Genomic DNA, 22,921 nt, shown 5'->3' with positions numbered 1-22,921 from the left:
AGTTCAAAGGTGTGTAGGTTAGGGGGATTACCCATGGTAAATGTGAGGAGTTACAGGGATAGAGTGGGGGAGGGGGTGGGCCTGAGTAAAATGCTATGTTGGAAAGCCGGTGCAGACTCGATGGGCTGAATGGCCTTCTTCTGCACTGTAGGCTTTCTATGATTCGATGAAATTGCAACAGTGATTCAAGCATTCCTGAGGCAATACCTTAAAAGTCAGAACAAGATGTCTCCTTTCAAATTTTTAATTTAAATGAACAGGTAATTAAAATTAAGACCAAAGCCTTTTCCTATTTAAAGAGTCAATTTAAGTTAAAATAAAAGGTGACTCTTATGCATATTTGATCATAACTCAGTACTCAGGATAAAGCTGTTTCTCAAGCAGCTGTCTGCTTGTGTAAGATTAGCAAATACTCCAGAGGGTATTCATTATCATCTATGCTCCAAGTATAAGTGTGCCAATGCTGACTTCACACGTATTACAGTCTCTCTGGATTGGGCTTCCTGACATTGCAGATGGAAACACCACGGTGGTATAACAAATGATTGCAGAAGACAATACTGCAGATTAAAGGGTAACCTCAGCAGCAGCAGTGAAAGGAAGTCACTGCCCTTCATTCATTAGCTAATAAATTAGAAGCTAATGCTCATCTCACAGGAGAGTTTTCAAGTCACGTCGATGACCTGAAAACCAATCGTGAAGGTGGCAGGACAGGTTGAAAGAGCTCATGGGATCCTTAGCTTTATAAATAGCAGCACGGTGGCACAGTGGTTAGCACCAGGGACCCAGGTTCAATTCCGGCCTCGGATCACTGTCTGTATGGAGTTTGCACATTCTCCCCGTGTCCGTGTGGGTTTTCTCTGGGCTCTCCAAATTCCCCCACAGTCTGAAGATGTGCAGGTTAGGTTGATTGGCTAACTTAATCCTTAGTGTCAGGGGAACTAGCAGGGTAAATATGCAGGATTGTAAATATGCCTGGATGGGATTGTCACCAATGCAGTCTTGATGGGCCATATGGCCTCCTTCTGCACTGTAGGGCTTCTATGATTCTATCATTCTAGTCTACCAAATAAATGAAAGTATGCTCCTCAGCTGAAGTATTGTGTCCAATTCTGGGCGCGATACTTTAAGAAAAATGCCAAAACCTTAGAGAGGGTACTGAGCAAGATTACTAGAATTACACTGGGAATGCAGGATTTCAGCTGTATGGGGAAACAAGAGAAGGTTGGCATTGTTGTCCTGACAGCAGAGAAAGTTAAGGGGAGATTTAATGAAGAGGCTCAAACTTTTGCAGGTTTTGGTTGGAATGGCATTCCTGATAGAACATAGAACAAAGAACAAAGAAAATTACAGCACAGGAACAGGCCCTTCGGCCCTCCAAGCCTGCACCAACCATGCTGTCCGATTTAACTTAAACTACCTATCCTTCCAGGGACCGTATCCCTCTATTCCCATCTCATTCATGTACTTGTCAAGACGCCCCTTAAAAGTCACTACCGTTTCCGCTTCCACAAGTTCCAGGCACCCACCACTCTGTGTAAAAAATGTGTCTCATACATCTCTGTTAAACCTTGCCCCTTGCACCTTAAACCTATTCCCCCTAGTAATTGACTCTTCCACCCTGGGAAAAAGCTTCTGACTATCCACTCTGTCCATACCTCATAACTTGTAGACTTCTATCAAATCTCCCCTCAACCTCCGTCGCTCCAATGAGAACAAACCAAGTTTCTCCAACCTCTCTTCATAGCTAATGCTCTCCATACCAGGCAACATCCTGGTAAATCTTTTCTGTACTCTCTCCAAAGCCTCCACATCCTCTGGTAGTGTTGCAACCAGAATTGAACACTATATTCCAAATGTGGCCTAACTAAGGTTCTATAAAGCTGCAACATGACTTGCCAATTTTTAACCTCAATACCCTGGCTGATGAAGGCAAGCACATCGTATGCCTTCTTGACGACCTTCTCCACCTGAATTGCCACTTTGTGACATGTACACCCAGATCCCTCTTCCTATCAACGCTCTTAAGGGTTCTTCTATTTACTGTGTATTTCCTACTTGTATTAAACCTCCTAAAATGCATTACCTCACATTTGTCCGGATTAAACTCCATATGTCGTCCCTCCGCCCAAGTCTCCAACTGATCTATATCCTACTCTATCCTCTAATAGTCCTCATCACTATCCACAAATCCCCCAACCTTTGTGTCATCCACAAACTTACTAATCAATCCAGTTACATCTTCCTCCAAATCATTGATATATATATTACAAACAGCAAAGGTCCCAGCACTGATCCCTGAGGAACACCACTTGTCACAGGCCTCCATTAATAAACGCACCCTTCCACTGTTACCCTCTGTCTTCTTTGACCGAGCCAATTTTGTATCCACCTTGCCAGCTCACCTCTGATCCCATGCAACTTCACCTTCTGCACCAGTCTGCCATGAGGGATCTTGTCAATATTGATTTTTTTGCTAAATGATCTTTCTAAGACTAGTTGAATACGCACTGAAATAAAAATCAAATTTCACATGAATATCAAAATAGATGTTTAGGTATTCATGAAGTATTGTGCTTGAAATAAGAGGGGAATGAATAATACATTGATAATTTTAATTTAATGTTAGTTTTAAGTGGATGCATCGATTACCAGTAACATGAGCACAGGAGGCTGTTCCAGACGGTCACTGTGTAGCAAGAGGTGGAGCCCAATTCTTAACATAAGTAATCAGATTTATTAGTCTGGCAAAACTCAGTCAATCAGTCTGATGGGTAATGAAATGCCCACCCAGAATACATTCTGTATTCTTGCATACTCAGTGACCTCACCAAGTCATGTTCAACATGGAGGTATATTGATTTGTAATGGAGGGAAGAAAGCATTGCAATCCAATGGAACACTCCTCTATTCTTTGAGATCTTACAGGAGCCAGAGTCAATGTTGAGGGAGTCCGGGCTAAGGCCACAGGACTGATTGATCTATATAATGATTTATCTTCATTCTGTACTTGTTTTTATAAAGTACCTTGCTAAACCACTTCAGGGATTATATGAAATAAGAACAGCAATCAGCCTTTTGGCCCTTCAAGCCTGCTCTACCAACAGTCAAATCATAGCTGGTCTGATTTTGGACCCCGACACCTCCTTTCTTCCTATCCCCAATAACTCTTCACTCCTTTGTAGATTATAAATCTTGTCTAACTCAGCCTTGAATATATCCAACCTCCAAATTTGCTCTGCGCTTGAGGGGGGCGCGGGGGGTGGGGGGTGCAGTGGGGGGGGAGTGGGGAGGTGGTAGAGAATACCAAAACTAAACGAGCCTCTGGGAAAATAAATTCCGCTTCACATCAAACTTAAGTGGAAGACCATTTATTCTGAAACTGTGGCCCCTACTTCTAGATTTCCCCACAAGGGGAAACATCCTCTCAGCAAACACAGTTCCAAATCCCCTCAGAATCTTATATGCTTCAATAAGATCATCTTTCATTGTTCGAACCCCCAATAAGTATCAGCCCAACCTGCTCAACATTTCCTCATTCAACAGTTCCTTCATTCCAGGAATCAACTTACTGAGCCACCTCTGAACTGCTTCCAATGTATGTCTTTCCCCTAAAGAAAACAAAACTAAATGCAGTATGATAGGTGTGGTATGGTACCACATACCTTCAGTGTAGATGTGGTACCATATCACACCTGTACAGTTGGAGCAAAACTTCTCTTCTTTTATGATGTGGAGGTGCCAGCGCTGGACTGGGGTGGGCACGGGAGGAAGTTAGTTGATGAAGAAGCAGCACTCCAAAAGCTTGTGCTACCAAATAAACCTGTTGGACTTTAACCTGGTGTTCTGAGATTTCTTACTGTCCCTTCTTTTATGGCTGTGTATGGTGATGCCATAATGGTTGAGGATACACTGCCCATGCATATAGTTGTAGTGCCTAGAACATGGCTATAATTAATTGCTTCAAAAATGGTGCACGTCAAACTCAATTGGAAAACAATTATACCTGGAGTTGGAAACTACAAAGGAAACAATATCCTCTTCTCTAAATAAAAAGGCATATTAAAAATAAAAATGGCAATATTTAAGCAGACTGTACATCAGAAAATGATTGCATGAGACTGAGACAGTTCCTGAGATAACCCTTTCAAGAAAGGCAGCGATGCCTCAGGAGTGGGGTGATATGCAGGGTGGTGAGTGGGCCAGTGAGTACTTGTAAAAGGGGCAGCAAGTGGGGCAGTAAGGGCTCAGTGGAGGGGTGGTGAGCCAAATGGTGAGGGCCCATCAGAGGGGAGAGAGGTGGCACGGGTATGGGAAAGGAGCAGCAAGTGTGTTGACAAGTAGGGTGGCGAATGGGACGGTAGCAGGGAAAGGAGTGGGACAGTGAGGGCTTGGGAGAGGGGTGGTGAGTGAGACAACAAGGGCCTGGGAGAGGGAGAGTGAGAGGGAGGCCGCTGGTGGGAGGCAGTGAGCAGGAGATGGGGAAGAGAGAGACAAGAATTGAAAGCTCAAAGGAGGGACAGATTTTCTACTAACCTTGGGACGCATTTGCTGTCTTCTGCCAAAAGACAAATACAAAATACTTGTTCTAAATATTTTGTATATATCTGCTCTAAATGCTCTGACATTTCCTTGTTTCTCATAAGCAATTCTCTAGTCTCACCCTCTCAGGGACCATTGTTAACTGCTTTTTTCCTTGTGCTATACCTGTAGATACTGTAATGATCGGTTTTTATATTTCTTGCTAGTTTAATCTCATATTCTAAGTTCTCCATTTCCAACTTTTCTTCAGTCATCCTTTATTGGTTCCTAAAATGTTTTCAATCTTTTGGCCTGCCAGTCACCTTTGCTGCAAATTACGCATTTACCTTGATATCTTCTTTAACTGTCCTAGTTAGTCAGATAGCACAACCTTCTCTACGGTCATCCTCAATGAAATGTACCATTCTTAAGAATTAGGAAATTATAAATTTTGACATTAAGAATCAATTTTATTTAGCTCAATTCATGGGGAGGTAATGGCCTAGTGTTATTATCTCTAGATTATTAATCCAGAAATTCAACTAATGTTCTGGGGATCCTGGTTTAAATCCCACCACGGCAGATGGAATTAAGAATCTACTGGTGACCATGAAACCATTGTCGATTGTCAGAAAAACCTTTCTAGTTCACTAATGTCCATTTGAGAAGTAAATCTGTTGTCCTTACCTAATCTGTCCTACATGTGACTCCAGTGACACAGCAAGATGGCTGATTTTCAATTGTCCTCAGTGAAGCAGCACTGACTTGGGATAAAACCTGAACCTTCCCCAATCTGTACACTTCCCAGTTGAGATTCTGAGGGAAACTCAGTTGGGCAATCTTGCAGCAAGTTTTTTTTCTTCATGCCTGGGTGAGACACTTTGGGACACCCTGAGGTCATGAAAGCTGCTTTGTAAATGTAAATTATTTCTTTTTTTGAATATATAAGAATATATATTTCCAAGAGAAAGAGCTTCAGCAACATTTCTCTCACTTTTCTGGAAATCTGGAACTTGCTCTCCTGAAAGGTTCTGGATATTGGGTCAATTGAGAGTTTCAACTCCAAGATTAAAAGGCTTTTGTTAGGTAATGGTATGGAGGAATATAGATCAAAGGTGCACAAATGGAGTTGAAGAGCAGATGGTGATTGAAAGGTGGGAAATCCTCATTGGGCTGAATGGCCTACTGCTGGTCCTACGTCAATAATTTCTTCCATTATATAATGTGTGCATGTTTGAATGTTCCTCCTCCCTTTTCTCAGTTTCGTTCCATTTTAAACGTTGCCCGTCTGCGATATTTTTTGTCCACTTCTGATGGAGAATCCACACATGAAACATAACTCTGCCAGCTCTCGTATTTATTTATTAGTGTCACAAGCAGGTTTACATTAACACTGCAATGAAGTTACTGTGAAAATCCCTAGTCGCCTCACTCCGGCACCTGTTCGGGTACACCAAAGGAAAATTTAGCACAACCAATGCACCTAACCAGCATATTTTTCGGACTGTGGGAGGAAGCCCACACAGACACGAAGGGTCATACAGAGTCTGTACAGACAGCGACCCAAGCTGGGAATCAAACCCGGGTTTCTGTGAGGCAACAGTGCTAACCACTGTGCCACCGTGCTGCCCTTAACAGATGCTGACTGACTTGCTGTCTCCATCATCTTCTGCTTATTTTTTAGATCCAATCTGTTAGGGCTGAATTTGAAACCAGGTGCCAAAAATAAATGTCAGTTGTCCATGGAATTCTGAAACCCTGTCAGCACAATCCCTAATAAGATACGTTTATCCATGAGATAATTATTATTATTTTTAAACCATAGATTATCCTTTTGTACCTACCTATCCCTCTTTTCATTGCTTTGTGAACATAAGAGATTGAGCTTACGAGGTTGCTCAATAAGTCTTTTCATCCTCCTGAACAACAGATACTGCCAAACGACGTATCTTGATTTGCTAGGGCTAAATTTATTTCCTTGCTTTACTGCCTAAATTTATACACCAATGAAAATGCCTCTATACAAAAAAAGCAAATCTCCTGCATAATGGAGAATGACTAATTTGGAAGGTGAATGGTTCTGAATTATAGGAAACGGACAGGGAATGTCATGTAAAAAGAATTAATGGGTCAAAAAATGACTAACTTTATCTAGACTCTGACATGAAGAATGAATAAGGAAATACTGCAAATAAATAGCATTTCCATCATTACCTAAAAAGGAAAAAGGCTTTTTTGCCATAGAGCCATTTGTAGAAATATTGGGTTGCAATGAATGACAATCAAGGACTTGGAACCATAAAAGTTTCCTGTAAACTTTGAGCAGCTCTTACATGTTGTGTGCCTTCCCACACTCCAGAGCGATCTCTGTGTCCATCCAACCACCCCAGTCTATATTATCAGTTCCAGGGATGAGTTGCTACCTGAAACATTAATCTGTCCTTTCCATTTTTAGATGCTTGCACACTGACTGTGATTTCCCAATAATTTCTTACTTCAATTGTTTAAAATTTTATTTATTTCTCAAAGTTACAATGCCCAATGCATAGAGTGGACAGGGAAAGCCCTTCATCCATCTCTTTGCTTGCTCCAAAAAACCAATTCAAATTCAGATTGAATCCAAATCATGGTCCCCACAAAAGGAACAAATAAGATCTAACTGACAAGGACAGCTATTACACCTGATCTCATTCTTGATCCTACGCTTGATCTTAGCCAAAAGGCTGAGAAGCAATAGTTCAAAATTTCATCATTGTAGTTTAAGGTAAAAGACTTCTGCTGAAGAATGCCAGGTCTTGAAGTGAAATTAGGAAACACTTCTAAACATAAAGGTTGGTATAAGTTTGGAATATTCTCAAAAAGTAACTGGTGCTTAGTACATGGTTACCTTTAAACCTCAGATTGATGGATCTCCATTAGCCAGAGATATTATAGGATATGGGATTAGGGGTTAATCATGAGGATCTCGGAATTCTGAAATAATAACACATACAAAAGCTTTTCTTCAAATGTATTTATTAGATCACATTATGTGCTGCGGACTAATACACTGTTGCTTCCACACACTGATTGTAGTGACTGATGTGACACCCTGGATACTTATGCCTCCACATGCATGAACCTTCAGTCGCAACTTTTCCAACCCGCCTGCCACAGGAATCGTAGCAGGCAGGGGCAGATCATGCAAAGGTTGACATCAGGCAGGATTTTCCAGTCTTGGGGTGAGCGTGGCTGGAAAATCCCACCCATCATTCCTGAATCATGTTGGAAAAACATAACAATATATTAGGTCTCAGATTAACCATGGTCTGACTTAATGGCAGGACAGGCTAACTGGCTTTCTCCTGTTCTTCCTTTTAATAAACTGATGTATGGGTTAGACGGAGAGAAGGGGGAGAGAGCTGGAGTGTCTCCAGCTGGGTCTGGCTTCAGGTCTGGCTAAACCTCACAACACCAGGTTAAAGTTCAACATGTTTATTTGGAATCATGAGCTTTCGAAGCATTGCTCCTTCATCAGGTGTGTCACCCCAGTCTAACGCCGGCATCTACACATCATGGCTAAATCTGTCATCAATAATTCCAGGATGTACAGAATCTGATGGGGGTAGGGGGTGACCCCAAATTCTCTCTTTCCCACACCCAGGTGACCCTGGAGAAAGATCACATGATATTCATTGCTTGACAGCCTGCATTAATGCACGTGGTTGAAATCAAGCTCCAACTTGGGAAAAATGTGGAGATCTGGCGCAGCATTTCTAATTAAGTCAGTCAGAATCTTGAAGGCAACCAACATTTCAACTACACCACTTTGATGAACTAAGATGTATCCTAGCCTACACTCATCTATTCCATTCAATACCATTGATTTCCATGGTGTTCAGCTATATTAAGTCCAGGGTATAAGAGATGTCTCTTGAGACAGCAGGACTTGGGTTTGGAGGGTGACATCAGGGCTACAGGAGCGAACGATGGGTGTAACTTCATGATATTAAGCTCTAGAGAATGCAAGAAAAAGACAACCTATGATATTAAAGAGACAAGCTGGAAGGTCTTGTGGCACAGTGGTAGCGCACCTACCTCTGGATCAGAAGATCTGGGTATGAGTCCAACACCAAGACATAGTAGCCATGGAAGTAGGGTTCATTGGGCTGATAATCAACTTGGGAATCCTTCCATCACTATTTCTTAAAGGGTAAAAAACAGTGTAGGTGTGAAGATATGCTACAAAAAAGACGAGAAATAGGTTCACCCGCACCATGTCTGATTCCTGCTGCCAGTATTCTTATGTTTGATCTGTTTTTAGACTGATGATGATCCATTTGGGGTTTATTAACTTGCCACCTTCACCGTGTTCTTAGTACTTATTCTCTTCTTGTATAAACTTGCCTGGAACTCATTTTTTTATTACTTCCAGCTGGATAATTCATTGATAGAGCAATAAAACCAAGAACAGAAGTAGGAATTCTATAATGTAAAACATCAAATTCAGATTTATTTAGCATCAGCCACTTCTGCTGTTCTTGCGATTTAGTAAGTGTCCAGTTAAAATATATCTCAGCCAATACTTCAAAGATTGACAGTAATAGCTGAATTTCTTTTTAGCTGAAGTAAGCATAAGTAATAACCTACCACCAACGCCTGAACTAAAGCACTCTAAATTCACTCATTTACTTCAAACAAATACTTATTTCACTCTTGGATTAAGGAATTTTGTAGACAAGTATTTTGATATATTTGTGCATGCTATAACTAAAGGGCCTTATATGATAATAAAGTCGAGCAGTGAGTGACTAAATTAGAATGAAATGCAATCTGTACTGTCAGATTTCATAAAGATGTTTGATGTTTGTTTCTACACTAAGACATGGGTGAAGTGTGAAATAATACATGCATTGGAGACAGGTTGTAATATTCAACAATACTGTCAGCCTTATGAGAAATATCTTTTGTGCTGTCTTTGTATAGGCTGTCCGGATATTGGCTGGAAATTGGGCTTACATCGAATGGTTGCTTTTCTTAATTTAAGACAGAAATTCTATTTTGCTTTTCAGACTGCATGTCACCTTTGGATGCCAAGCCAGCCAAGCAACCAGCTCAAAGATTATGTGGAATGAGAATAGAGCCAACGTTCCGAGTCAGGATGACTTGAAATGTTGGCTCTATTCTCTCTCCACAGATGCTGTCAGACCTGAGATTTTCCAATATTTTCTCTTTTTGCTTCAGTTTCTAGCAGCTGCAGTCATTTGTCTTTGCTCAAAGATGATGATTTGTTAGATTTGAGTCATTGGTTTGTCTGGGATTGTGCACTGTGAGCAGTGTTTTATGACATCTGTATTTTCTGTATTACTATATTTGCTGTATACCCAACAAACTATTTTTGATGTTGTGGACTCATAAATGTTTTGATATGATGAAATCACAATTTCCTTTAGGCAAGTGACAATTTTTTCATTTAAGTTAACTCCAACTTGCAGAGCATGCTGGCCAGCAGTCCATTTCTGTGGCAAAAAGACCCTGCAATTTTGAGCTTTGCCTGACATATTTAAACAAGGCAATCTATGGATCTCCAAATGGGTATCAGCTTAAAGGAGAGAAGCAAGGTAAAAAAGAATTTCCATTTATGTAGCATCTTTCATGACCTCAGGAAATCCTAAAAACTTTACAACCAATGAACTACTTTTGAAATGTAGCCACTGTTTTAAAATAAGAGCCAGAGCAGCCAATTCCAGCAGTGTGATAATAACCAGATAATCTGTAACCTGTATTAATGGGCGGGACCTTGCAACCCTTCCCACTGGCGGGATCCTCTAGTAGCACCAAAGGCGACTCCCCAGAGTGGGTTTCTGGGCATTGGGACAGGTGAGCCATGCAATATGCCATACACATTGGCAGGGCTGGAAGATCCCACCAGCAGCCAATGACAAGTATCCTCTGCCACAAGAATCACATTGTGGGGATGGGAGAGGCAGAAAATCTGGCTCAATGTCATTGCTTGATAGATAAATATTGGCCAGAACATCAAGGAGCACTCCTCTATTCTTCTGTCAAATTGTGCCAGATCTTTTATGCCCATCTGAAAGTGTAAATGAGTTCTTGCATCAATGTCTTATCAAAAAATAACACCCCGACAACGTTGCACTCCTTCAGCATGGCATTGAAGTATCAACTTGGTATTGTGCTCAAGTCTTGGAGTGGGACTTGAACATAATTGATTCAAAAGAATATACTGAGGCCTTTAGATCGACCCAGAGTAACCACCAGCAAGGTACATGAATCAGGGATGGAGGGCTCATTGTAGAGTGTCTATTGATTGAGGTTTATAAGATAATGTGGGTACTAGATTGTCTTCCCCTGAACTAGTTATTTCAACTGGATAGCATAGGGAGGACTAGAGATCATGCATACAAGTTTTGTCAGGGCAAGTTGAATGCTAAACAAAAACAGAAAATGCTGGAAAATCTCAGCAGGTCTGTGGACAAAGATTAGAGCCAACATTTTGAGTCAGGCTGACTTTCAATCAGTTTGAATACTGGGCAATTGCAGGGAAGGTGATGGTCTCATAATGGCTTGGATTCAATTAATCCAGAAAACCTGCTAATGTTCTGTGGGACCTGGGTTTGAATCCTGCCATGGCAGGTAATGGAATTTGAATTCAATAAAAAAAATCTGGAATTAAGAATCTAATACTGACCATGAAAATGTTGTCAATTGTCAGAAAAAACCCATCTGGTTTAGGGAAGGAAATCTGCCATTCTTACTGGGTCTGGCCTACATGTAACATCAGAGCCACAGCAATGTAGTTGATTCTCAACTGCCCTCCGGCAACTAGTGATGGGCAATAAATGCTGGACAGCCAGTGATACTCATGTCCCACCAATGAATATTGAAAAAAAACATATTTTCCTCAAGAATAGTGATGCTATGAAGCAAGATTCAAGTTCATGCGATGAATCTTGATTCCTGTAACATAAATCAAGTTCAATATGATATCATGGACTGGTTTTAAAGATCCAAAGTAAATAAAGAGGAACGTTGCAGGCATTTTCTCCCCTTTCTGGCCTGGATTTTTACCTGCTTTTCCCCTCTCCCAGCAGATTACTTGACTCCAGGTCACTCCGGTGCCTCTACTGCAGTAAATGCATAAAACTGGCAGCGAGTGGGGACTTACTGATTTTTAATTTTTAGCACCTCCCCACAATACTCTCGACCCCTCCCTTGATTCTCATCAGCCTGTTGTGAGTTATGTTCCTGTGCCAAACTTAACACCTTAATCACTTCTTTTGCTTTTCATCAAATTTCGTGTTGTTTCAAATTTCTTGCCTATTTGTAATGAAGTCTAATCGGCACGGACTGAACAATAGCATGTTCTCCACATCCTGATCCACCCAGAGAGGCACAAGTCTCCATCGGTGCAGCCACTGCTTAATGAGAATTGCTCAGCTGTGCACAACTAGAAGAAGACTGTTTCCATGCACTTGCTAAAATAGTAAAAATGTTCCAAATGACTTGGAGTAACAATAAAATCCTTAAACAGCAGTCATTAATGAGAATCGCACATGAAAATAGTGTATGAACACCAGAAAAGAGGTTTTAAACGGCAGCGTGAATTGAAAAGGTTTTGTGTGACCATACGAATTCTGTGCATTTCTGAAAATTGATTTTCATTGTCCCTCAAGCTAATAAAAAACAGAATGACATTTGATTTTTCAAATATTACTTTCTCCTCATTAAATTAACTACTTTACTACATGGAAAGGTGAACTGGCACCTATTGATCATATACACCTTCGCTCTCCACTGTCTAGAATATCACTGATGGAGTTTAGAAACATGTTTTTAATTATATTGTGTTGCAGAATCAAAGAAGAAGAACTGGACATATCTGAACAAAAATTATATTCAAGCTCACCAATGGCCTGTTGTGAGCACTGCTTTCAAATATAACCGTATAATATCAATCTATACCTGTAATAATTTAAGTAAACATTCTTAATCTCACAACAAATACTCAGTCATTCTTGAAGAATCTGCAAACACAGCATGTATTTTTTCTCAATAAGAAGTCTCACAACACCAGGTTAAAGTCCAACAGATTCATTTGGTAGCATGAGCTTTCAGAGCATTGCTCCTTCACTCACCTGATGAAGGAGAAGCACTGTGAAAGCTCGTGCTACCAAATAAACCTGTTGGACTTCAATCTGGTGTTGTGAGGCTTCTTATTGTGCCTACCCCAGTCCAACTTCAGCATTTCCACATCATGTCTTCTCAATGTCAGCATGCACCCTCACTAACAGTCATTGTTATGGAGGATCACATTTCTGCTATTAGACACCTTGTGTAGAATTCTCCCATCCCACCTCTTTTGGGTTTCATGGCAAGTAGGAGTGGAGAATCTAGTAGCAGACAAAACGTCAGAGACCCGCCAGCATAAAAACAATTTGCAACCTTTTGAGGATGGGTTAGTAGCAGGTCAGCTATCTCTCTGCCTAGTGGCATGAATGAGGTGGAGATGCCAGCGTTGGATTAGGGTGGGCTCAGTAAGAAGCCTCACAACACCAGCAGGTTTATTTGGAATCATAAGCTTTTGGAGTGCTGCTGTTTCATCAAGTGAGTCCTCATTCGTGGTGTGACCACAGTTTGCATTCATTACCATCTCACAGATGCTCATTAAAACAGCTGCTGGCTGGAATCTCCTCATGTCTTCCAATCTTGCATCACACCAACGGAAAGTTGCGTCAGCCACGAACCTGTTTGAAAATGAGTGATGTGCATAAATCAGACCTCAGCTTGCTCATGACTTTGAGGTGAATGCAACATCATAGCCTACCAGCTATAGAGCTGCGTTGCTCTTGTTGTGATGAACACCACTCTACTGGGTTGTAGGGTTGGTCGGCTCCTGCTTTTTGCCAACATTGTCCACAAGAACATCACTTTGTGGCGGTGAGGGAGGGTGAGGATAACAAACACAAGCAGGGGCAATGGGAAAGGAGGTGTGTGCAAGGGCTGAGATTGGGGAAAGGGCAGACACAAAGGGGGCAATGGGGACGCTGTGAGGAGAAAGCATGCACAGTAGAAGCCAAAGGGGTAAGGAGCTGGAGGAGGATGAATAACAATAGGAGACAGAGGCCAGAATTTTACCGCTCCACCCACCATGGAATCAGAGCAGGCAAGGGGCAGACAATGGAAATGTCTGTTGATCTTGGATGGGATTTTACAGTTTTGGGACGAGTGAGGCCATAAAATTCCACCCAGAGTGTACTGAAGGGTGGGAAGTTGGAGCCTGACATTTGGGCCAGAGATCCGGAACACGACATTAATGAAAGGCTGTCTTTCACAGTCGAATGAACTACGCTTCAATTTTAACCAAAACAGTTCCTTAAAGAATTAAGTCAAAGCAGGCTCACCCATTCAGCTGATGTATATCAATTCGATGTGAGGCTTACCAGGAGAAAAACTTCTCCCAAAGTTGTGAAATTCAGCATCAGACAATAAAAAATTGCCCCTTATATATATAAGAGAGTGACATTAAGACATACAAAAGCCGATGCAACCCACCAACGAATACTTCATGTTTCCATTTCTGTGCATCATACATCTATGGTAGTAGTAGTAGGCTGTTGTGGGGTGTAATGAAATAACTCTTATCATGCTTCCTTTTACTTTCACACTGCCTGTCAAATTTGTAATACAGCTCATTTTTTCACCTCTTCAAAACAAGGCAGACAACTGTGTGTGTGACAAACTAGTTCTTCGAACAGAGTAACTGGAAAGCTACCCCACAGGGCCAGTCATATCAGCACCATTACCACTGCTGTTACCACATGGCAGATGGACAAGACGACAAATTAAATTTGACAAGTAATTTCTCCAGCCTTTGGGAAAACTATTATTTTCACGTTGGTGCCGTAGAGAAACGAATTGGAAATCTCTCAGTAAATAGCAGCTGCAGGTGCACAGCAGCAGTCACTCTCACTTAGGCTTTCACAGATATTAACAACAATGCAATTTTACAATAAATAATTATTTTGCATCATATTTCTTTTTAAAATTGACCAATCTACCCCATGTTTTCACAAGAGTGGTCAAAAAATGTTTTGAATTAAAATCCAGTGGCGACAAACTTTAGAAAATACTGAAAGGCTTTCTCTTGTTCGGTAAGTTTTTTGCTCCTCCTACTCAACTTTTACCTAGTCTCAAGCTACCATCTATATTGCAATCAATCTAACATTTCTGCTTACACATCAGCAATCTGATTATGATTGCTAATTTAGCACCAATTGGGGAGGCCAGGGAGGCGATGGCCTAGTGGTATTATCGCTCGACTATTAATCCAAAAACTCAGTTAATGTTCCGGGGACCCAGATTCGAATCCCAACGTGGCAGGTGGTGGAATTTGAATTCAATGAAATATTAAGAATCTACTGATGATCATGAAACCGTTGTCAATTGTTGGAAAAACTCATCTGGTTCACTAATGTCCTTTAAGGAAGGAAATCTGCCATCCTAACCTGGTCAGGCCTACATGTGACTCCAGAGCCACAGCAATGGGTTGACTCTCAACTACCTTCTGAACTAAGGTTGGGCAATAAATGCTTGTCAGCCAGCAACGCCCATGTCCCACAAATGAATAAAAAAAAATCAAATGTTGGTCAATTTTTGGAATATATCACAAACTTGGCTTGAGGGTGCTGAAATGTGGGGAGGCAGTAGCAGAGTGGTATTGTCACTGAACTAGTAATCCAGAGACCCACAGCAAGATCTGGGGACCCAGGTTTAAATACAGCCACAGCAAATGGTGAAATTTTAATTCAATTTAAAAAAAAATTTGGAATTAAAAGTCTGAAGATGATCATGAAACAACTGTCACAAAATAATCCAACTTGTTCGGTAAAGGCCTTGAGAGAAGGCAATCTGCCATCCTTACCTGGTCTGACACTCCTGAGCCATAGCAGTGTGGTTCATTCTCAAATGCCCTCTGAAATGAAAGGCAGTTAGGGATGGCCAATAAATGCTGGTCCAGCCAGTGACACTCACGTCCCCTAAAAATAAACGGAAAGAAATCTTTGCTGTTGAGACCCATTGAAGCAATAAGAAGAGTTATTTTCATCTATGGCTCTGAATGTTAATAAGGGGGAGCAGATTTAGGACTGAGTTAAGGAGGAACTTCTTCACCCAAATGGTTGCGAATCTGTGGAATTCCTTGCCCAGTGAAGCAGTTGAGGCTATCTCGTTGAATGTTTTAAAGGCAAAAATAGATTTTTGAACAGTAAAGAAATTAAGAGTTATGGTGAGTAGGTGGGTAAGTGGAACTGAGTTCAGGATCTTACTGAATGGCAGAGCAGGCTCGAGGGGCCATATGGCCTAACCTTGCTCCTACTTTTTATATTCTTAATGTTATGATACAATCATACATGCTTTTGACTTGCAATGTTGGCCCTGCTAGATTTCCCAGGATCTAATTAACGTGAGGTTGGTATGCCCTAGCATCTGCTAGCTCCATATTGCCAGCAAATCTGACTCTCACCACGTCTGGGAGGGGTGAGGCTTGGACATCCCAAATAGAGGCTTCACTTAGCCCTACACATAATGGGACCAACACAGACATTACTTTCAAAGATATCTTCTCTTTTAGTCTTCACTGGCCTGAAATCCTTCACAGAGTTCACCTATGACCTTCTGGACACTCCCAGTCAGACTCCAGGTACATCTGATTCCTTCTGGACCAAGAAAGCAAGTCTTTCAGCATTAAGACTTCACATTCTCAACCCTGTCCTTTACTATTATCAGCCTTGAAGGACAATCCTCAAGATTTGTTTTCCCAGAAAAAGTTGACCAGGAACTTCCAAAGTCTGTGGGAAATCACCATATTTTGTCCTGCCCTGTCTTCTGGATGTTTTATCAGATTCCCACGAAAATCATGGCAGGAGTCCGTGATGAAATGTGGAGCCTATCACTTTGATGCTGGTTTGTAGTTTTAACCAACTACAATGAAGGTTCTAATTTTGTCAACCCGTCTTTCTAGGATGTATAAATGTTGAACTGAAAATACAATCAGTAATGAAGTGCTGTCATTGCTATTATCTTAAGCAAGTGAAATAAGTGAACTTCTCCAGAGATCTTTTGAGGTGATGATTGGCAGAGCTGGGAACATGCATTGGTGTTCAAGTTCAAGCACCCAAAGCAGGCATATAGCTTTAATCCAAAAAGAACACCTCTACAGCATCAGAACAGCATTTCTTGTATTTTGTACACCAAACATCAGGTCTTTCTGGATGATATTGCCGATTATATGTTTTTTTGTTGTTGTTGCAATTGCATGCTTGTTTGGATCTGGATTGTGACTATTGAAGTGTATTTTTCACACAACTTTACAGCCAGCAACAAACTTGTTATCCCATCAGTTTAAGCTGAAATGGTGAACTTGAACCCAGGCCCCAGAAATGATAGGTTTGAACTGCCGCACTGAGTTCCCCAGCACTTGAAGTTTACGAAAGGTAACAAAAATTTCTTAAGGGAGGGATTCAGACTAATATTGACACTCAATGTTGGCAAGTTGCCTTCTGAAATCTCAGTAACACAAGAGTTGAAGGGCATTTATTCTTTTCCAACTGGAAGTGTTTCTAGGAAAATCCAAAACTCCAGCAGTGTGTGTTTTCAAGGCAATCTTGTACTCAGCGCCTTCCTCTCCAAGGGGAAGATAGTGGTACAGCAGCAATGTCATTCAACTAGTAATCCACAGGCCCAGACTAATACTCTGGGGGTAGGATGTAGTTCTACTGCAGCAAGTCTCAGTAATGGGACAATATCATTACTTGTTATTAAAAACCCTTTAGTTCACGAATGCTCTTTCAGGAAGGAAACCTGCCATCCTTATCTGGTGACACTAGATATTGCAATGTGGTTGATTCTTAACTGCCGTCTGAAGTGGCTATGCAAGTGATTCAGTTCATGGGCAATTAGGAATAGGTGATAAATGATGGTCTTGCCAGCTACACTCACATCCCATGAAGCAACAAAATGTTAGAATACTCACCAATGGATATATACTGAAAAGTGACCCTTAAATGAATGTTAAAATGAATCATAATTGTTTCTAACTTTTTATTCTTAAAGTGATCCCACTTTTAATATGCGCATACATAACATGCAGAGAACATTCGGATTATTTATCTCTTTTTTAAATGATTATCTTTTTTAAACAAGGTTCTGTAGGAGGGGAGAAAAGGAAATAAGGCCCCTGAAAAGTGCAAAAGCCTTCATTTTAAGAGGATGCAATGCAATTTGTAAATCATGTGAATAGACAACAATGGAAGGTTTTCAAGTAATCAGAGTGTCTGAAATCAGGACTCTCAATAAAATAAGGATTCCATCCCATGATGACAGATTTAGATAGGATATTGACTAATTCACTTCAATTAGTTGCTTAGTCCAATTCAGCATCACAGGTATTGACTAATTCATAATTAACTTTCACCAGGTGTTTGCAAGTATTTTAGTATGGTCATATTTTCAGGTATGGGAATGCAGCAATCTCCCCTTTCCAGTCCAGCTCTGCCAGCATGCCAATCTTTCTGGTAAATCAAATAAACTAAACAAACTGAAGGACAAAGCAAAGGCAGCCCCTCAAGGGGGAGCCCCCAAAACAAAATCAAACGCATAATTGAAACTTAAACCATCAAATCAAAGGGTGAATAAAGGGGTCAATTACACACTCCAGTCCCTGCAGTGCCCAATGGGTATGGAAGGTCTCAGTGATGCCAGGGAACACCTGGCTGCGAATGTAGCAGCAGAAAGGGGGCAGTCAGGCAGCTCACTGCCTGGATATGTTGATCGCAAGTTTGGCCAGACCCAGGTGCACAAGTAGGTCCCCCTCCTTCTTCACCACCCGTCCTCCACACTGGCTGCTCATAGGTCAGGAGTATGGGACTGAAGTACAAACAACACATTAAAGATTTTTCAAAGAAAAAAAAGGAATGTGGCGTAACTTAATTAACACATCCATGGACTCCACAAGATGGCAACAAGGGCACGTTTCTTGGGAGCCCATGAACTGGCGAGTTTATGGTTGTATGGGACTGATGCATGCACTACCTCCCCTCCCCCGCCCCCCCATTCGAGGTTCCCAATGTAGCAGAGAAGGATCCCTCTGTAGAGGAACCTCCATTGGAGTCCTCTGCTACCGAATGGCAACAAAGCACACCAAGGCATCCTGCTGGCACGCCAACGCAAATGAACTTATCACTTGGAACAATCTATGTTTGAAGTAAAATTAAGCCTCACTTGCATGATCATTAGGCAGCTCTGAAATCTCTGAACTTTTGACACATAACCCCGATGAGTTATATCAGTCTGCTTGAGCATGTGCCTAACCTTTGTAAAGCCGACTGCAGATATAACTGTAAGTGTGCATGTCTAAGCACATTGCTCTGCTGGCTGTCTCGGTGACAGGGCTGGGACCCACAGGTGGCGCCCATGGGCTGCAGCTCGGGTTCCACACCAGTGTTCCTCATTCTGGCTCCAGCGTAGCCATCTGCAGAAGGGTCATATGGACGGAAAACATTAACTCTGCTTCTCTCTCCACAGATGCTGTCAGACCTGATTTTTCCAGCATTTTCAGTTTTTATTTCAGATTCCCAGCATCTGCAGTACCTCGCTTTTAAAGTGAATGGGATGCAGGCCCTCTTGTCTCACAGGAGTGAGCAGAAATTTGAAATGAGAGAAACAAGTAAATCTATTCAAAAATAAAACAGATACACACAAACAAATTCAAAGAAAATATGAAAAATATAACGATGGATAATGATCACAGAATTACAGTTACAATTCAGAGAAACAGTAATACATTGATAATTGCAAGGGTAAAAATCAAATACTTACAAACAGATGTGCAGAAATGTATTTATAAATAGCACTACTTGTGTTATTTATCAGACATAGTTAATTTTGGCATTAAAAAAAGGCATTGATCAAACAGATTAATACAAATGAATCATTGCAATGAAGTCTCCTCTTCATGTTCCATTTCCAACAGCTTTGATGCCCAAATTCTGCAGTCACTGCCTTTTATAGGAAGGCTCATTAGACACTAACAGAATAGGGGACCACAATTATATCCAGATAACAGGCAAGCTTTTAAAAATTCTGCATTTTAGCTGCTTTAATATTTTGCAAAGACCTATTAGAGATTAAATAAACCATTACTGAAGTTTATCAACCAACTGTCAATTTATACTTTTTTTTCCCCAAAAAGCACGATTTTAGACAAATTTCTTGATCTTTATGAGTTTGGCTCATTGTTTTCCTGCAACAATGATGACACTTCAGAAATACATTAATGGTTATGAAGTGCTGACACATTCAGTAATTATGAAAAGCACTATATAAATGCAAACTTTTAAAACAAATGAGAGTGAGGTTAACAGTGGGTTGATGCAAAGACTCTCTTATTTTGCTCTCCTATCATTGAGTTCTCACACCGGTTGTTGGTCTTTGCATTATAACTGAATTGCTAATTTTGGCTCTTCCAAGCAGCCTTTGAATTATGGTAAGATTTCCTTCTCCCATCAGCAGCAAAAAACTAGACAGAAGCAGACTTCCAACTCTGAACCCACGCTAAATCCTACTCTAGGTATCTGTCCCTGCACCCCAGGAAAATGCAGTCAGGTGCCAGAAGCAGTGTGGGTGGAGGTCCCTTTAGAAGTAAAATCTTCTCAACATTAACAGGAAGTAACTTGCGAGTTAATTTGTTTTGTTCACCCTCAGTTGCAACTCTGCCTGCAATCTGAAGGGATGTTAATTCTGCTTCGATTATCCTGCTGTATCATCAATTATACAAACATCTCCTTGTTGTCATTAAGGCATGTGTAAGCCTACAACCGCATGTTGGGAAGATCTTAATTTTCAGCTCCTGCCAAAACTGCACATAAAGTAAAGCCTGTGCAACATCTACAAGACATGTGTGATGGAAAACTCTCCACTTGCCTGAATGAGTGCAGCTCCAATAGCACTCAAAGCTTAACACCAGTGGGCCTGCTTTATTGGCATCCCAGTCATCACCTTAAATATTTGCTCCCTCAGCCATCAGTACACAATGTCAGCAGTGTATACCATATGCAAGATGCACTCCAGCAATTTAAAAAGTCTTCTTCAACAGCATCTTCCAAACCAAACACCTCTAACATGTAGTACACATGGGAACATCATTATCTGCAAGCTCCCTTCCCTGTCATGTCATCCTGGATCAAAAAAATTGGAACTTCATTCTTAACAGCACTGTGGATATACTTGCACCAGAGGGATTGCAGCAGTTCATGGCAGCAGCTCACCATCAGTTTCTCAAGGGTAATTAGGGATAGGCAACAAATTCTCCTCTTGTCAATAATACTCACATCTCAAGAATAAAAAAACTTCATGACCCATAGGTTGTAAGTTGACTGATTCAACCCAGATGGCTCTCACTCAGCTAAGCTTCAAATTCATATCCTAACAAGACCATGTACTTTCGCCTCCAGACACAAGTTGGAGATGTGGAGCCATCTCCTTTCCACTGTCAGAAGTCTTATCCATGCCACAACCATCTCTAAGCTCAATTTTGCCATTATCCTTATCAGTTTTTTAATGCCTCTATCTACAAATGTCAAGTCTTTAAACCACAACCTACCCTGCCCATCATCATTTCCTGCTGACCTCCACTGGGGTCCATGGGTTTACAAACATCTCCATAGCCACACCCATATCCCTTTGCCTCCATCCTGCAGTGTAATCTAACTCCCTCTATTCAATCTATCATTTCAGCACAGTGGCACAGTGGTTAGCACTGTTGCCTCACAGCTCCAGGGACCTGAGTTTGATTCCTGGCTTCAGTCGCCAGGAGTTTGCACATTCTCTCTGTGTCTGCATGGGTCCGGGTGCTCCAATTTTCTCCCACAGTCCAAAGATGTGCAGGTTGGCTATGCTAAATTGCCCCTTAGTTCCCGGGATGTGTAGGTTAGAGAGATTAGCAGGGTGACAGGGATAGGGGCTGGGTGTGATTATTGTCGGTGCAGTCTCCATGGGCCGAGTGGCCTCCTTCCGCACTGAAGAGATTCCATGATTCAATCTTCAGTCTACACTTCACCCATTTCAAAAAGCTCTCCACACCCTCAAAATCTTTCCCCAAACATTAAATATTGCAAAGTTTGCTCTTTTTCTCCTTTAAAGGAGTTTTATTATTTTTAAGATAGCTATGGAGAATGGTGGATCTGTCCCAAAAGTTAATATTCTAAATTGGGGCAAGGCCAATTTTGATGGTATCAGGCAGAAACTTTCAAAAGTTAATTGGGGGAGTCGGGGGAAGGAAAAAGGACATCTAGTAAGTGGCATGCTTTCAAAAGTGTGTTAACCAAGATTCAGGGTAAACACGTTCCTCTTAGAGTGAAGGGCAAGGCTGGCAGAAATTGTGAACCTTGGACGACTCAGGATATTGAGGCCCTGGTCAAGAAGAAGAAAAAAGCACATGACATGCATAGGCAGCTGGGATCAAGTGAATCCCTTGAAAAGTATAGGGGGTGTAGGAGTAGAGTTAAGAGAGAAATCAGGAGGGCAAAAAGGGAACACAATATTGTTTTGGCAGATAAGGCAAAGGAGAATCCAAACAGCTTCTACAAATACATAAAGGGCAAAAGAGTAACAAGGGACAGAGTAGGGCCTCTTAAGGATCAACAAGGTCACTTATGTGCGGATCCACAAAGATAGGCGAGATCCTAAATGAATATTTCTCATTAGTATTTACTGTTGAGAAAAGCATGGATGTTAGGGAACTTGTCAAATTAAGTATTGATGTCTTCAGGAGTGAGCATATTACAGAGAAGGAGGTGCTGAAAGTCTTAAAGCACATCAAGGTAGATAAATCTGCGGGACCTGATGAGACATATACCAGGTTGTTGTGGGAGTCTTGGGAGGAAATTGCGGGTCCCCTAGCCAAGATATTTGAATCATCGATAGTCACAGATGAGGTGCCTCAAGATTGGACAGTGGCAAATGTTATGCCTTTGTTTAAAAAGGGCTGCAGGGAAAACCTGGGAACTACAGGCCAGTTAGCCTCACATCTGTGGTGGGTAAATTGTTGGAAGATTTTGAGAGACAGGCATTTAGAGATGCAAGGATTGATTAGGGACAGTCAGCATGGCTTTGTGAATGGAAAATCATGTCACACACATTTGATTGAGTTTTTTGAAGGGGTAACCAAGAATGTAGATGAGGCAGTGCAGTTGATATTGTCTACATGGACTTTAACAAGGCCTTTGACAAGGTACCGCATTGTACGTTGTTGCATAAAGTTAAATCTCACAGGATCCATGGTGAGGTATGTAAATTGATACAAGGGGTGCTTGTAAAGAGTTGTTTTTCAAGCTGGAGGCCT

At 41.3% G+C, this 22,921-nt stretch overlaps 1 pseudogene; it reads right to left on the bottom strand.

Moving 5' to 3' along the window:
* Window positions 1–7,045: 7,045 nt before the first annotated feature.
* Window positions 7,046–7,256, bottom strand: LOC145348714 (U2 spliceosomal RNA; annotated as a pseudogene).
* Between the last annotated feature and the right edge of the window lie 15,665 nt (window positions 7,257–22,921).

The sequence above is a fragment of the Carcharhinus amblyrhynchos genome, chromosome 9 (genome assembly GCF_965287045.1).
Source record: "Carcharhinus amblyrhynchos chromosome 9, sCarAmb.v2.hapA, whole genome shotgun sequence".
Classification (NCBI taxonomy): domain Eukaryota; kingdom Metazoa; phylum Chordata; class Chondrichthyes; order Carcharhiniformes; family Carcharhinidae; genus Carcharhinus; species Carcharhinus amblyrhynchos.
This window is presented reverse-complemented; position numbering and strand designations above follow the sequence as displayed.